This window comes from Ptychodera flava, unplaced genomic scaffold (genome assembly GCF_041260155.1).
Source record: "Ptychodera flava strain L36383 unplaced genomic scaffold, AS_Pfla_20210202 Scaffold_70__1_contigs__length_633064_pilon, whole genome shotgun sequence".
Lineage (NCBI taxonomy): Eukaryota > Metazoa > Hemichordata > Enteropneusta > Ptychoderidae > Ptychodera > Ptychodera flava.
In genome coordinates, this window is record NW_027248392.1 from 614560 (window position 1) to 633244 (window position 18685).

The window sequence follows — 18685 nt, forward strand, 5'->3', positions numbered from 1 at the left end:
AAGAACTTTCACTCAAAGCCGAATTCCATTTTACATGATTGAATATTTTTATATTCTCATTTTTTTTTTCATTTTTATACTTCTTAACGATGATTGTCGAAACATAAAGTATGCTGAATGTTATTTACGGCGCGCCAAATGTTACAAAAATATTTATCGATTCAGTGCAAAAATAAACTGTCTTTCTCAATTGAAATAAAATTCGGTCTCATTAGGAAGGAAAAAGTAAGAAAAGTATAATTAAAAAACAAAAGACAGAAATGTCATTTAATACTTCATTTTAACTTGAGAAAAAAATCTTTAAGCGTAATTAGGAAATAAACAATTTTCAACGATTTGAAAAAGTCATACATCCATACTTATCGACATACATACACGTATAATAGTTCGCGAAAAAGGTGCAATGAGTGCTGATTTTACAAAAAGAAAAAAAGAAAAATATGTTATACAGTGATACGTCCACAAAATTCACAAGAAAATCACTAAAAATCACTACTACCACTCGGAAAAAATAGTACAAAAAATAAAAACGTGAACCACATACAGAAAATAATTGTAAAAGAATCAGACAAAAAAAGCCATGCATACATAAAATTATTTATGTACTTAAGAAAATTAAAAAGCACTACGTCTCATAATAAACGTATTATAGATAATCAAAAATATAATATGAATCACCAGCCGCTTTGACAGTAAAGAGAGAAAATCGGTGAAAAAATTCGGCAGTGATGGCTCTAGACAAAAGTGGATCTCATCTACAAAAAATAAAATTAAATAAAATAAAAACGAAAAAATAAAAAATGCCATGAACAGAGATACAAAAAACGCGTGGGCCTGTGGAAAGAAAAAATAAATGAGGACTCGCCACAGCAAAAAAAAAAAAAAAAAAAAAGAAAAAAAAGAAAAAAACGAGCACTCGCCACAGAAAAAAAACAACAAGCCCGAAATTACAATTATTTTATTCAAAAAACTCATGGTTCACGTTCAGTTTCCTTCGATCGATGAATCCCCAACAGCGGGGAATCCGATCACCACATACTCCAATGTTTGACGAAATATTAATTGAGCATTTCAGTGATAACGTGACATCTTGAAACCTAGCTCTGTTTGGCTGGGCCCTGCTCTACTTGAAACCATACTTGATGAAATGAAGTGGGCAATATTTTCTAAAGAACGTCCAAGTTAGCAGTGAATAGTTCCAGCGAGTCAAGTTAATTTCAGGCAGTCCACAGGTCAGATCACGAGCGAGACGTACAACCCATGACCCTTCATAGCAACACTGCGAACAAATCGATGCCTTAGGCGCGGTATGGCAGGTAGCCCACTGCAGGCCTTCCACCGAGCCGCACTGTCATCGCCGTTTGGCCTACATGATTTCTACACAGTTTTATACGTATGGTTCGATACATCGGGTTCAAATACCACGATAAAACCACCTCGTTGTTTGGTAATTCCTCGTCTATCCTCAAAGATCACCCAAATCATGATAAAATGAATAGTTTTGAAGAAATCTGCCGCATGTTGAGAGAACGTCCATCGTTTTCCGTGTTCGACAAGACGAGCGACGCAACTGTACAAGCCTTACGACTACGAGTATGGCGAGAGTGTCCGGCCTTCGCAACGCCAGACACTCTCACTATACTCGCAGGGCTATACACGACATGTCGATCCCCATTGCAGAAATCTTTATATCCACACAGTCCAATATATGGAGCTACGATATTTGTGCAGTAGCCTATACATAGCTCTGGGTGGCAGGGCAGGGCTGTGAGTTACCGGCGTTATACGGCCTGGCCGTATCAGGTAACTCACAGCCCGGCCTTGCTGCGGATCCGTAGCCCTACCACTCCCTTTGCTGGTTGTGTTGAGCTACAGTGTATAGAGAAATAGCGGCTGCTTGATCAGTGTTTGTCAAGTCGGGCGCGTTCGCGTTCTACAGGTACTACTACTACTATATATAGTGAAAACGTTGCCTCGAATTTAGACGGAGTGTTTCAGCCCGATTATTTTTGCCTTTGCCACACTCCGTTTAGAGGCTAAACCCACGGGATACGTGTGTGCTCAATACATAGCGGCCGCTGCTAGCTTTGCACGGCAGGGCTGTGTACGTGTTACCGGCGTTATACGGGAGGCCGTGTCACGCCGGTAACACACAGCACTGCCATGCAGAACTGGGCCACAGAGTGCTGCGTAGAATGCAATTTTACTATGCATACCCACACGGCGGCCGCTGTGTATAGAACCACACGTAACCGTGGGCTAGCGGCAAGCCATCGTTTTGTTGGGGTTTGGGCACAGACGGTCTATGATTTGGGAGAGGCGGTGTTCTGCCATCTATACTCATTGCCATCTACACTCCATTTGACCTTTGACACATACACTGGCATATCACGCGATTGTTATGCAAATAAAATATCGCATTCAATCTATACTCTGCCCTTGACATGGCTCAGGGAAATCGGGAGGAAACATCTTTTACAAGTTGAATTTACGATCAACGGGCTGACTTGCCCAAGCAGAACCATGACAACGACTCAACAAAGCGAGGGCTAGTATAGTCTATGGCCAGAAGAAATGGTTGCAGGGAGTAAAGATGGCAATGGATGGAGTATAGATGGCAGGAGTATAGATGGCAAGTGCACTTCCATTGCTGTCAACAAATATACTTAATTGCTATCTATACTCCATTGCTATTTCTATTCATTACTATGACGAAAGAGAGGTTTTTGAAAGGTACACAATGGATTCTAAACTTAATTCATTTGATCTAAGGCCAATCCATTTACATCATATACTGTTTTTATTCAGAACAATGAAACTTCAATAAGGGTGTTTTTTTATAATAAATACAAAAAACTGAGAAGAGACTTCTTGGGGCCGGTACATTATTTCTTTGTTCATTATATTTCACTAGGATTTAATGAATTTTGGAAATAAGTTTGACAATAACTCGACAAATCGAGGGCAAGTATAGTGTATGGCCGGTAGAAATGGTTGTACAGAGAATAGATGGCAGGAGTATAGATGGCATGTGTACATGCCATTTATACTCCACTGCTATCTACACTCTTTTGCTGTCTATACTTTGTTGTCATCTATAATCAATTACTACCTATATATGATAGGTTCTGAACTAAATTTCTGATACGGAGCTTCATTGTAAAAGCTGCACTGACATATTTTATACACCAGAGGGACAGTGAATAAAGACGATTACTGCTGTTAAAGTTAACGGAATCATTGACAAATTCTGCCAGTCAGCGACTATGGTAAATGGATGCTTGGAGTACAGTTGGCAATTGCTTTCAATAATCAAGACTACAAACTACGGGCGTTTTGCAAGGAAAAAATGTTAGAAATGGATCTGAAATATATTAAAGCATTAGTACATTACGGAGACAAAACAAAAAACAAAAAAAACAATGAAACATGACTGACAACACAAAAAAACTACCAAACTTCAGAATGTGAGTTCACACAAAAATATCACGATTAACCAATCGCCAGTATAGCTACGAGACCCGGGCCACTAGCCATGCACTGTACACCCTATGAAGTTCATACAGATCCGATCTGGAAACTTGTGAGCTTAGGTGTGCACAGTGCAGTGGATTCTGCAATGAAATCAAACATTTTATATCCCTTTGCAATTTCTTTAACATTGGGAAAATGATATTTTTTCTGTTAATAAAGTGGAGTATAGATGGCAAGAGAGCATAGATGGCACCTTACACTGCCATCAACACTCACACTGGCAGTTATTTGCATAACAATGGAGTGACATGCCAGTGTATGTATCAAAGGTCAAACGGAGTGTAGATGGCAACGAGTATACATGGCAGAACAGCGGCCCTACACTTTACAGCGAGGGGATCGCTGGTTGCCGGCGTGTAGGCCTACTGTACTAGCGACGGGACCGCCGGCCGCTGGCTTACCACCTCGAGTGTACATTGGAGCGAGGGGACCGCTGGCAGCCGACGAACCACCAAGAGTGTTTTGTCCATTTTTAAGCAAAACTGGTAACTGTTTAATATAGAATGGGACGTGTCGATAGCTTGGACGTCCATGAGATGATATTGAAGACTAGAAGCTGAGAGTTATCGCTGAAATACCCCAAATATCATGTCCAACATCAGAGTGTGATGATCAAAAACCCTCTGGCATTAAACTGTAACAATCATGACGTTGACAATTATTCATTTTCATGCTGGGCTTTTTCTGCGGGGTGTCCCACTCTGTTTTCTTTTCTGGAACGGGCCTCTTTTTTTTCTACTGAGGGTTTGTTTTTTTTTTTTTTTTTTTTTTTTTTTTTTTGGTAACCCTTTTTTTTTGTAACCTCGCTTTGGTTTTTTTCCCAAGCTGACCTCGTTTTGGTTTCTTTACAGCCTCAACGCCGGCGCGATCTCGGTCGACTTTTCAATTGTGATTCTCTTTCTTTTTTTAGTCAGACCTGATGGTGGTTCGTTTTGTTTTTGGTAGTAGTGCAAGTACTATTTGTGGTTTTGTTTTTAATCATTTCAATATTGTGTGTGTGTGTGTGTGCTTGATTTTTTTTCTTTTTTCCCTTATAATCAGCATTCATTGCACCTTTATAAGTATGGGAGTGTGGTATTTCCAAATTTTTGAAAAGTTTATCTTCTCATTACGGTTTAAAGAATATTTTACAATTAAGCATCACATAACATTCTGCCTTTTTTTGCAATAATACTTTTCTCGTTTATTTTCTTCCGTAATTCCATCGAATTTTTATTTCAATCAAGAAGGACGGTTGCATGTAATCTTTATCTGTACAGGCACATTCAAATATTTAATGACACGTATTTTCAAATGAATGCTATTTTTATGAAAAGGTACATTAATAAAATGCAATGATATGGACGAAAGAACTTTTTTCTTTATTATTCATACACGTTTAAGACTTAAATTTTTAGAAAGAAAATTTGACAGTTTATTTTTACTCTATGACGATAAATATTTTTGAAACATTTGGCGCGCTGTAGTTATTGCTGACGTATTTATTCTAGTGTGGACTGAAATTCAGTCTTCAACAAAGCATAAGCCATGACACACAAATAGCCTCGCTGCTGTGTTTTCAATATAAACACAATGCATCTCGACGTAATTTATTTTCTAATAAAATGAAGCTGTAGTTTACAGTCGTGACAAACTACATTGAATATGTAACCATTTATAGAGCTCAGAATGACTCACGTTTGTAGTTTACAACCAATCAGGTTAGTGGGTCATTAGTAACAATGATACCCCCAAAGGCGTCACATTTGGTAAAGATTACATCGACTCTTGACCCCAGTACCGGTCACCCTGTTTCTTACCATTCGTTGCAAAGAAGACACCAAAAACTGCAAGCCGTGTCGTGAGGTTGTTAAATCTTGACCTTGAAGTAGGCGGCTGACTGATTTTGCGATTTCTTAATCTGGACGATGAGGGCGCCCAACGTGTAACCGCAAGTATGCAAACCAACTTAATGTAGCGACAGAGCAAAATATACTAGTATCACTATTCACTTGAACAGGTTTATCAAAATTGCCTGTGGCTTGATCGTTTAATGCAAAAAAAAAACTATTATACTTTCGATATTCTAGACTAAATATCTGAATAATATTTGACGCATTCGTGACCAACACACATCTAGATACAGCATTCTTTAGCATCGTAAAATATTTGAGATTTTCAAAAAAAGAACAGAGTGATCTTTGTCTCTGCGATCGTGCGTAAGATTTTCCGGGCAGTTTCAATCACCTTTCACCGACCTTCGCAATCCCGGGTATTAAGCTTAAATAGAGAAATATTGTAAATAAAATGACATTCAACGTTTGGACAACAAATTCCACGTTCCTGATGGGAATACTGACTCCCAATTCATCGATCATTAACAATAAAATCATCAGAGAGGCGCGAGGAAATAACTATGACCCAACAAGTTACTTTAGGATAAATGGTTTGAATTAAAGATATAAGATAGTAAATGATTTGTTATTAGGATAAGCCCTCGATCGTATTAACAGTAGGGCTGTTGCTGAATTTTGTCGTCGTGTTGAGAGGGTTATTGTAAAGAAAATAATAACAAAATATGCATTTTTATCCCTAATAGTTAATGATCGATGGAAAAGGGGTCATTTTCTGATGACATGAAACATTTTAACCAGACTTTCTCGGCATGAGCTGTCCGTATGAAAAGTATATTGCTACTAATTTGGCAGGAAGACGGCCTTCGCGACGGTTGCAATTATGAAATCGATATTTCCCATTCGATCATGGGACTATTTTAACTGGGTCTCCTCTTCCACTCCTTTTCCATTAAACAGCTGTCACTTGCACAGCTTTTATCGAAAATTAACTTGTATCGTCAGAGGGAATATATAAGGATGGAATGCTTACTCAAGATTCCACATAAAACGTAATCTCATTGACAGTTACTTTATACACATTGCAAAATCATTCTTATTTCCTTGCTACTAATTGACGCAACGATGCATACAGATAATAGTAATTTGTGCAATTGTTTAACGTTAAAGGTTAGGTTAGGTTAGGTTAGGTTAGGTTAGGTTTTCAAAGAATTCCAAATTACTTAATCGGTCAGACTGTACTTTATATAAAAATAGGACCCTGTGATTTCCAAATGCGCTTGAAGAATGTTCACAGTGAGTAGTGACAGCAAGTGGTGTGAAGTCAATTTATTTTCCAATACTATCGAACAATCTATCTGCCTACTTAATATATGTAGCACTATCTGATTAAACACGCTCAATCACAGTGACGCTTTAGCTCTCGAACGAAATGAAAATGTCGTTTGAAGATATCAGCGGTGATGCTTATTTTTAAAGAACACAGTATGGGACAGGCTTTATCACCTCTAAAAGCATAGTGCAATAAAGTACTGAAGCTATTGAAGAAATAGACCTACGGTCGTGGGAAGCCAGAGTCATTTGTGGTGTTTGAATCAGGTACACATCAAAATGGAATCTTAATTAATTTGTAAATTGAATTTATAAAACGTTTTCCTCTTTTGGACGATTTAGTATACTTTTGTTGAAGCACGAAACATCCTGTAGTTTAGATTAGTTTTGTCTTGTGTTTTCCTTGTTTGATATCACAGTCTTCATGCAGATTTGTAACATTTGGAAGAATGGTTACTAAACAGTAATATTGAATCACGACCCATCAGATGGTTGGATGGAGCTATCTGACAACTCGCTCGAGCATTGAGAATGGGCTGAGAGAAAACTCACCCTTTTGGCAGGAGTGTGTTTTACTGTCTGACTGTTTCTTCTTAACCGAGTTTTATACTTTGGTTGCCGCATCCTGAACGAGACTGTGTGTGAGACACATTGGGAATACCCTCCTACTTGATCCACTAATGTAGCCATGGCAATCAGCCTAAAGTGGACTCTGACCTCAGAGCAACGGTGATTGTGTAACAATACGTAGGTTACAGAACTAAAACAGACTCTCGTCATGTACTCTCTTGTAATTGCCGGTTTTGGTTATCGAGATCATTTGACTATTCTTTGTATTATTGAAGCTGGTCCTGGTAAAGTCTTGATTCTTCTGATAATGGAGAGATAGAATGAAGGAGGGGAGATGGAGATGGAGAAAACAATCAGAAAGGGATAGAAGGGGAAGGGGAAGGAGATAGGAACAAAAAAATCATGGCACTCAACGTCTTTAAACAATACCTGGTCACCAGTCACATCGGATTCCCCCTTGAACGGTGACAAAGCGTACTTTCTAAATAACTAGCCTAAAGCCCTGTAAAATGAAACCCTTTCTGCCCAAATTCTCTGCGCCCCTACGAATGAAAAGAGCAGTATATGATCAATATATCAACACATATCAGTAAATTCTGGGCGTGAAAGATTTTATGAGGTCTTTTGTTCGTTTGTTTATTTTTTGCAACAACCTAAAATCAAGGTTCTGTAACACAAAGTGTTAACAATATCCCATAATAACATGCAAGAGACTTCAGGCTTCCTCTGTTCTTGACTTCTGGGGATCTCCAGTAAGCATAATTATTTTTATATGTAAAACATAGACTCGCTTATTGAAATCTTTCACGCAACGAGATATTCTGATGGCCAACGTTTGATCGATCTTCCTATTCGAAAGAGTCCTTTTATTTGATTTGTTTTTCGGGTGCCGTGCCAATTTTCATTGCGATAACGGCAGTCATGTCGAATCTCTTCAAAGACAGCAATCATCACGTGTCTAGCAACAGATTACAATGCTTTAGTTTCGATAAGACCAAAAGGGCAATAGGGCATAGCGAGTAACAATACTACGCTACTAGAACCATCCGCTATGATTTACTATATATGTGATTGTTGGTAATTCAGTTTCAACGAGGAACATATTTTTCATTCTACTGACCACAAACACTGTCTTATACAAAGTAAGATTCACAGAAATTTCATAAAGAGTGCTCAAACAGCCATTCATGGCAAATGTCCCTACTTAAGACCGATTAGCCGTGTGTCAAGGCTTAACAAGTCCTGACCTCACATAAAATCACTCAAAGGACTTCAGTAGGGCATGCTGCAGATGACCTGTGATCATTGAATACACACAAAATGTCCTTATGTGCCGTGTGGGCAGTTTTGTGGTGTATTCTTGGGCTACATAGTCATTCATATGAATAAACTTCGGAGCTGCAGTTGCGAAGACCATTACTAAGGGCTTCTGCGGAAGGTGTAAAATCTGAAGAAAATATATTCTCAGCTACAGGAAAATTCGCAATAGTCAACCCCTTTGAAAACACCTCCTGTCTGAAGAGAGTGTCTAGACCAGATTGTACGCCATATTGTACATGTAAAGCTTCCTAAGGAGGCTCATACGCATGCACATCTTTTATTTGGGCAAAGACGGAGTCTAAGAAAATTGATTTAGTGACCATTCCAGTGCACCTTAAATGGTAGGTGAGGGGCGCTTTGTTTCGAACGCAACATTATTTTGGTGTACAGCTTTACGTAATATTAATGAAAACGGTTAAACGATGACTTTGTTGCTACCATGCAGCCGTTTAAAACTGCAGTAAGAGTGAACGGAAGCAAAGAAAGCTTGCGTTCCGCTAAATGATCAAAATCGTTCTTGCGGACCTTTCCATAAACTTTGTTTGGTGTGTTAAGTAAGCAAAGACCGTCCCTAGAATAACCAGTTTTGCAATACAACAAAAAACAAGCCTGATACCTATCCCTAAATCACCGCCCATTATCCCCGTCATTTTGACTCAAAAATGTCATGTCCTTACGCTTCAAGATTCTACACAAATCGCAAGCATGTATACAAGCGATACAAATATTAGATATTATTCCCTGATATTTTTCTTCGTTCAGCGAAGGAAAATACGACTGACGTAATGACCGTGTCACCACGAGTCGAAGACGAGTGGTGACACGGTCATTACGTCACGAGTATTTTCCGAGCTAAACGAAGAAACATATTAGGGAATAATATACTTATCACATGCACAAGCCAAGAATTCGTTATTTTTTGCAAAATAAAATAAGTTTTCCATGACGATTCCCCCGCGTTTAAACTTTTGAACTACTTTAAGAATAATATCAGTACGCCGTGCACAAGTTGTCAATCATTTCCAGTCGTCCGTCGTGTCCGTTAGCGCTCACGTTCGTTCGTGTGTGGAGCAAATGATAGCTCTCGGTCTACACGTAGGTTACCTTCCGCAAAGTTATACTCTATTTCGAAGATAGCATAGTCCTAGAAATTTATCACAGACGAAGATACGCTATTTTTCAGGAACAAATATCGACTGAATCTCGACGGCGCGAACACTGTAAACGTCGCGCCTGACCCTGTTTGCAATGCGTACCGAACCCATGGTATACGCGACCAGCTTCGAGTTCGTTGTTTCCGCAAATTATTCATGTAATTCCTTTGGAATATACAGGCGGTACACTCTTGTGTTTACATTGTTCGGATTACCAATGTCGTAGTCTGTGAAAATATCGATTTCATTACATGACTTTTGATCGTGGAAGAAACATCGGCCGCCATGCTGTTTGTTTACATATTTACGAGCACACCAAAGATCGACAAAAAAGGTCCGAAGCACCAAAATTGATGACATAGACGCGGGTGGTCGTGACGTAGAACGACCAGAGAATAAATCCCGTATTTTTTGTTCGGAGACGACAAACTTGGCTTTTGCATGTGATCAATACCTATAATATCATCAGGTATACTCTGCCATCACTACGTCCGACCAGCCCAAACCTTGTTTCTTTTAATGTGGCTTAAAGAGGACATGCAGTGTGTGTACATTTGCTCAAAACAACATGTCGGGAAGGATAAGACATCCCTTAAACTACTTTTCAATAATCATCTTTCAACAACACGTGCACTCCACAAAAAGACACCACTGTAGCCCCTCATTTCAATAATGACCACCACGACATCAGTGATATTAAAATTTCTGCAATAATACAAATCAATAAATTAGATGATCTCTTCCGGAAACAGATTGAATCTCTGTGAACCCAGAAATTAAATACACTTTCACTCGTTGGCTTGCACATCCACTTAACATTCAAATAAATTTCGGACAGGATAAACAGCCGCTCAACTGCCTATACGCACGCCAGATTCCAAATGCCCTGTTGCACTGGTTTTCTTTCTTACTTACATGTGTATTTGAAGCATTTATTATTCAGTGCATTCTCTATATTTTGAATTATTTAGTGCACCTGAAGAAGCTATAGTTTTGGAGTTGTGTGTTACGTTTTGACCATACAACCCGGTGTGGTGCTTCAACCAAGTTCACTTATCTCATGCCACTCCAATCTTCACTAGGATGTCATTTACTTCGAATCTCTTCAGAGTTGCACTTTCACGCAAGTACATCCATTCTGATGATAGACATGGCATTTAGAGTCGTTGACTACTCGGTAAAATTGTTTTACTTATTATATTTTAGCGCCTGGCAAGTCATGACATGGTCCTTAAACTCATATTGTGGTCAATATTTCTTGCATAAGTGTGAAACACAAAATAAATATAAACCATGGCTTTGATAACTAAATACCTTCCAGCATTAAATCAATGCCTTGTTAGATTTGTGATACTCATACTTATCTATTTTTCATCAACTTTTTCGTCTTTTTGACCAATCGATATTTCTTATTATAATAGACACATTTCTTGTCACATTCACTAGGTATCTCTTTCATCAATGTTTTCGTCTAAATGTTTTATATCTCAATGGCTTACTATAGAAATATTTCCTGTAACGTTCACTGGTTTCATAATTTTTATGACACATCTATGCGGCCGTTTATAGAATTAACTACCTCTAAAGCAATAAACGTATTTCAAAGGACTGCTGTGACCATAGACTGAATATGCAAGCGAAACATTCTCAAGGGTCGATTTCTGTATTTTGTTGAGTACGATTTGCTATAATAATGAGTTCCATTCGATATAAAGACAAGCACGAAAGAGGTCATAGTTCAAAAGGAACTGCCAACGTCGTAATGATAGTAAAGCTGTGTTTTGACGATTTAGCCAGCGTATGCCGGCGTATCAAAGTTTCTCTAAAACGCTGTCTTACGTTGAACTATGATGCATTTTGTAAATTAGGGTGTATACATAGCGTATTCATAACATACTCATAGGTTTAAAATACGTTTTAGGTGCGCTAGACAATTATGTCGACGCATTTCGACTTTTGAGTTACTTACAAGTAACGTGTCTTAACCTGTGTCAACGTGCGCATAACCTACCTACAACTTGTGGACTGCGTGTGCGGGACGTATTAGCAATGCATACACTGGCATATGTCGAAAAGTTTTGTGCATGCACAAAGTTTCGACGACCTCGACGTACTACAACGTATACCAGCGTGCTTCAGCGTGCTCTTACTTATACAAAACTTACTCATAACGTATTCGACGTACGCAGAGTATTCGCCAAATTGTTCATACCATGGCATACGGTGGCTAAATCGTGAGGGTGTGACAGGGTCATAAGTTATAAACTCCAAACTAATCGTTCTTTTTGGAGAGTGCTATTTTATGGTTTTCGATGTTTGCGTGGCAATAACAAGGTTGACGGCAATAAACATCGATGTCAACACGCGTAACGGTTACCGTGGCTCTTACATTTACGCGTGGGTCGAGTTTGCAATAAATCAACGTTGCTTTCCACTGTAGTAAGCTGAACGTCTAATATTGTTTGAGTGAAGACGTAAAGGACGTGTGTGTCATCTGGATAACTGACAGGTACGTCTTATAAGAATCCTAAGTCTTGTATCCAAATAGGAGTGTATCACTTTGAGTCGATACAAACCCCGCCCTTGTAAATGCATAGACGTCAAGCCAGGGAACCCGAAAGCGAAGCAAGATAATCGCGAAAGATAACAAAGCAACGCCATGTTGTTTTCAATTTATCAATTATAAATGCAGTATAACTAATAGCAAAAGTTCTTAGTTCAAATGCTTTAAAGTTCCTACTGCACTAAATACTCTTTTCGATCAGAGTTTTTTTATGTATCATAAAATAATCCTTCGTAAAATTAATTGATATTAAGTAGCAATGCTTTACAGGGAGTTTGACCCGTCTACTGTTAGCTTGACGCACAATCTAAAAAAAGCCAAATGCTGTCAAAGTTCTCAACTTTAACGCATTTTGTTATGTGATATACCTAGCTGTATGTAGTTCTTCATCCTTTTTCCCTTTTGTCCGTGTAACTTCTAGAATGTACATCTGACCTGATGTTATGATAGATAACGAGATTTCATGAAGCCTACTCTTAAGTCTATTGCATTTTAGCAACATGTATAAATGATAATATGTTTACATGCCCGTTTAACAGTGATTTCCTTAACAAGTTCAATAGTTGCATAAATTAACTGAACAATTCGGAGAAGACTTATTACTATTTTCTTTCTTACCTAATGGACACTTTATCACTTGACATCGGCAATCTCGTTTAAATATAGCGTATCATAATGGTAGCAAGGTTAATGCAGTAATTATTTACACCATTGTCCAATAAAGCTGTCAGAGTAACATATAAAACTGACGCTTAGAGGTATCGAAACTTAATGCAAATCTTGCTGTTTCAATAATTTTACTCTGTTCAATGTTTAATATTGACGTACATGTCAACAAAACGAGCAATCCAATCTATGTCTAAATGTTTGCGGCCATCAAGAATTTCCCATTTAAAAATGCATTGCATTGAATTTGAGTCATTATCACATGAACTGCTGCGAATGGCCACCTGTTTGACATAGACCAGCAAAGATAAGAAATCCACTTTACCCCGTTCGTCGTCACCCGGCATATTGTTCCTGCATGGTGCCGTTCATACATGCACCTAGATCGCGAAACAAACCGATTTGTCGTGATCGATACCGTGCTCTCATGAATTTTTTACAAAAAGTGACCCGATAAGTTTAGATGTGGAAACATAAAAGGCATGTCCAACGAAATTTCGAGTCGCTAAAACTATGGTTATTTCCGGGAAAGGAATGGGGATGCCGTCGATCGTTTTATTTTCATAGTTCAGTAACGTCGCGGCTTCAGTCGAGTCGTAAGGCTCAATGTGGACGTCGTACCTGGCGATCCAGGTTGGTGATAAACCCGAAATCTACACCTCAACGTAAGTTCAACTGAATAAATGAGTACGGTATAATCCTGGGGAAAGTGACATAGAATTCACAAACATAGAGTCATTCGACGAACAACTAACATTTCCTTCATCACAAAGAAAGTTTCGTAAATTCTCGCCCGTAATCAAACCTGCAGCCTAAGGCTGTAGCGAAGACAAAAGCTGTCCAGCTGTAGTCTTATGCAGCAAGCAGCGCTGTTGAATCCGATGTATTTCGAAAGTTGACTCACACAACACTCACAACAGACAGAGTTTCCGTCAAGTAACAAAAGAAGGATGTATTACGGGCAAGTCCGTAAGACGATGACGACGATTGACGAGTTGACACCGGAGGAGACAGGTGACGGCAGCGTTGTGGCCACGAACATGCAATGACCGTACTACGCGTGTCGTCGAACGGAATCTTTCACGCTCGCCAAGGTCGTAAACTTGTTTGATATCTTCTGAATTTTCTTCATAACTTTATTTGTAAATATTCTAAATAGCACTGAATACTATATGGCTACCCGTCGCTAGCGCGGTGAAAGCTATGGCATGTCCGCTGATGGTCGACTTGCATTGGTAACGGTACACCGCGAGACAATAATTGACATCTTCACGTGACCGAATCCGTATGTCTGATTGGTGGAGATACCATTCGATGTATTGTTATGTGAGCAAACACGAACAAAAAGGTGAACTCAGCAATTTCCCTATAAAACGAAATTTATAACGACAAATAAAACTAATCACTTTGTAAAGGGATAAAGTGCACACTGTAAAAGTTTACAGGCTACTTATCTCAGCTGGGACGGCAAAGCTCCAAGTCAGACAATGAGACAGAATAAGCAGTCCTTTGGCTTGCTTGCAGGCTTGGGTTTGCACGAAGTCCACAGAATAAATCCAGCGTTGCTGTGAAGTTCTTGGAAATCTTGCAATTAATACTGCTGGAGTTTCTAAAATCTTGAAGTAACACGCAGGAGACACGATCCCAAATGTCTGACTACAAGCTGTTCCCTGTCCCCTATTTATATTCAAACGGTTGTATAAGAGACAGTAAGAACAGTCTAGAAATTCTATTGATATGCTAATCACTGCTCAAAAATTGTCGCCCTTACACGACTAATTACATTTCCAGAATATTATAATCATGACTAATTGAATTCAAGGTCGTGAGGTCGTAAAGGACAGTGACCTTGAGAAAGTTCTAGACTAATTAAACTCAGGTCATGAGTGGGGGGGGGACGTACATAACAGTATCAAAAATTCAATTTGATTGGATTTATGAATGAAAGCATCTCATGAGTTACGAACCGCTTTACTTATTAAATGTAAGTAATCCGCGTAAATAAAACACAAATCCCGACGAAATTCATGCAATTTGTTAGAATAATTTTGATCCATTTACGTCAAAAGAAAAATAAGAAGACTGTTCATGTGATAAATATATAATCCCATGGAATTTTTCTCTGTTTGACGTATAGGAATAACAACATAAACTGCCGCGAATCGATACCTGTGTGACGTGGAACATGGCTAACCCCAGTTCTAAGTTATCAACTTTTTTCTGCGCAAATACCATTCATACATGTACACCGCGACGCTTTCGTGCACAGATCAATATGTCGCGATCGATACCGTGCTGTCGTGACATTTTTACGAAAAGAAGATGCGATAAATTCAGAAATGGAAACATGAAACACATATCAAACGAAATTTTGAGTCGCTTAAGCTGTATCTTTACAAAAAAATAGAATGGAGCTGCCGTCGTTCAGTTAATAGCTTAATTAAGTCGTATGGCTCAATGTAGACGTCATACCTGAGTGATAAAACCCGAAATCTACATCTCAAGGCAAGTTTAACTGCATACATAAGTACAGTATGATCTTCGGGAAAGCGACATGGGTAGGTACAAAACAAAATATAAATACCGTAAATTCTAAATCGGAATCGAACCTGCAGCGCCTGCATAGGGCTGTGACGTAGCCTGAACTCTGCTTTACTGGAGTGCAGAGCTTTAGATGTATTACAGAAAGTCGGATCGGACAATAGATAAGAGCTTCAGTCAAGTCACAAAACGTAGAGGTGTTTACTGGCAAGATATGTGTCACTGCTAACACTAAAGTCACTGTGTAAGACGTAAACATTGCCGATGGGGATTGGTTGGAATGAAGAGTGACATCGGTGGAGACCAGTGACGCACAGCAAGTGAGGCTACCCAAAATTCTCCATGATCTGTAAACACGAAGATCACTCACTGAACTGAAGCAAATTTCTTCTGTACACAGAACAACTCGGTCCATATTTCACAATTCTGGCAACATAGTTCTGATAATCATAATTTTCTGATTTCTCACTGTGAATAATGAGAAGATCAACCCCTTTTCCGTGGAGGATATAGCAATTTTGTAATTTTGTCGACAAAGATTTTGACAGCCATATACAATATTTTCAAGGAAACTAAGGGAATAAGTTGCATCTATGTTGGCAAAAGAAAGGGTATTGACTTTTTAACGTTCGTAACAAAGGAAATTTGCATGTCTGACAGGTGGTATGATGAGACAATCTTTACGGTGGCCCCTACACGCCACGGAACTCTATTACTTTTGAATATAAACTCTAATTTTTCTTGACAATATCTTTAATATTTGTAAGAGATTTAATTTCTCCACCGCAAACTCTTAATTTCGTACGTGCAACTTTATCTTCACTTTATCTTAACTTTAACTTCTCGAAAGTAGTGTTAGTTTTAACAATAAATAAAACTTTAACTTCTCGAAAGTAGTTTTAGTTTCAACAATAAAGAAAATATATTTCTCATAAGTATTTTTTTTTTTGTAAAACAAAAGTGAAATTTTTTCCAGACAACAGACTCCCCTACACGTCATGGAAATTTATTACTTTTGAACATAAACTCCTATTTCTTGGCAGTATATTTAATATTTGTAAGAAATTTTATTTCTCAACAGCAAACTTTGATTTCTGAACGGGGAAACTTTATTTTTTGGGTAAACTATTTTAAAAACTTTTAACAAAAACACTTTAACTTTTAAAAAATAACTTTAACTTTGAACAAAATATTTGTTTCTCAAACCGTTTTTTTTTATTTCGAAAAGAAGTAAAAATTGTTCACAGAAAGAGTTTAAGATTTTTGCTGAGCGCGAACTGTGTTACTTAAATAACACAACCTTATGTTTTTAGAGCAGAAAACTTAAATTCTTTAAGACAGGTTTTATTTTTTAAGAGTAAAATTAATTTCTCTATGGAAAAAAGATTTTCTCAGCGCAGCAAATTAAAATGTAGTGAATAAAACTTTTTTCTCAATGGAGAGAAATTATTTTCTGAAGACAACAAATTTAATTCCTTCAAGATATATTTTCGACATATGAGTGTGGTTTAAGAATTTGGTAAAACTGAACTGACAAAGAACGTAAATGGAAGCATGAAAAGTTACACTTACTTTTCTTCAGAGCCAAATTTATTTCTGAGAGGAAAAATATTTCATGTGAGGGCGCAATTACCTATAATGCATAGCAAACTCTTTCTAGCGAGAGTAAACATATTTTGGGGAAGAGTAAAATATTTTTCCGATGAGCAAAACTTTATTTTAACGGCGGTGGAAGTTCAAGTATCCCACCATGCAACACCAAGTTTGATGACCCAGAGTATCCGAGTTGGTTGCCGGTATCAGACAGTTCGTGTTCGTGTCGGCTACATGGACGATCTGCTCTCCGAGAAAACCATAACTGACTTCATCGGCGATAAAGGCACGCCAGCCCGGCCCTGCCCTGCCTGCGTACGATGCTGTGTGTCGGGGCCGTATAACGCCGCGAACTCACAACATCGTACGCAGGGCTACGGGCACGCAAACGGGTCAGTTGCCACTTGTCTGAGTCCCCGAAGAACGGTTTTATGTTTGAGTGATTCGTCCTGACGGTAGACGGTGTATGGCGGTACCACATTGGGGTTCTTCATTAGCTCTGCATGGCATAGCCCTGCGTACAGGTCTGTGTGTTCCCGACGTTATGGCGTTATATGCCGGGAACACACAGACCTGTACGCAGGGCTATGCATGGCAGGGTTGTGTGTTACCGGCGGTTATACGGTCTCCCACCATATAACGCCGGTAACACCGGGGGTCACACACAGCAAATGTGTGTGATTGTCATCTTTTCTAAGAGGAGAAGCCAGATTCGTAATTTATAGACACTGAAACTGAACCGAGCCCGCCAGATTTGACCACAGTCGCGGACTGGTTTGACTTTCACATGTGGTTTGCGAGGTCAAAACGTGAAAGTCAACCAGCCCGTAAAAGGCATATCCCGTCCGAAAACACCACAACTGTGGACCCACATCTACCCCGTGTATTGAACCACGCTCGACTGTGGTCAAATCTGGCGGGCCAGGTTCAGTTTCAGTCGAAGACTCTATCAATTACGAATCTGGCTTCTCCTCTTAGAAAAGATGACTATCACACAACATAACATTAACAACACAGCAACTGATGAAGGAATAGCTCTGCATGGCAGGGCTGTGTGTTACCGGCGTTATGTGGTGGGAGGCCGTATAACGCCGGTAACACACAGCCCATGCAGAGCTAATGAAGGAACCCAAATGCAGTCCCGTCGCACAACGTCTGCCGTCAGGACGAATCACTCAAACACAAAACCGTTCTTTGGGGACTCAGACAAGTGGCAACTGACTCGTTTGCGTGCCCGTAGCCCTGCGTACGATGCTGTGTGTTCCCGGCGTTATACGGCCCCAACACATAGCATCGTACGCAGGCAGGGTAGGGCCGGGCTAGCTGCAGTACAGTACGGCAAACCGTCCGACCCAAATACCCAGGAAAACCTCGAGGTACTGTACTGCAGCTAGGGCCGGGCTAGCGTGCCTGTATCGCCGATGAAGTCAGTCATGGTTGTCTCGGAGACTCTTGGTCATCAAACTTGGGTGTTGCATGGTGGGATACTTTAACTTCCGCCACCGTTAAATAAAGTTTTGCTCGTCGAATAAAATGTTTTACTCTTCTCCAAAATATGTTTACTCTCGCTAGAAAGAGTT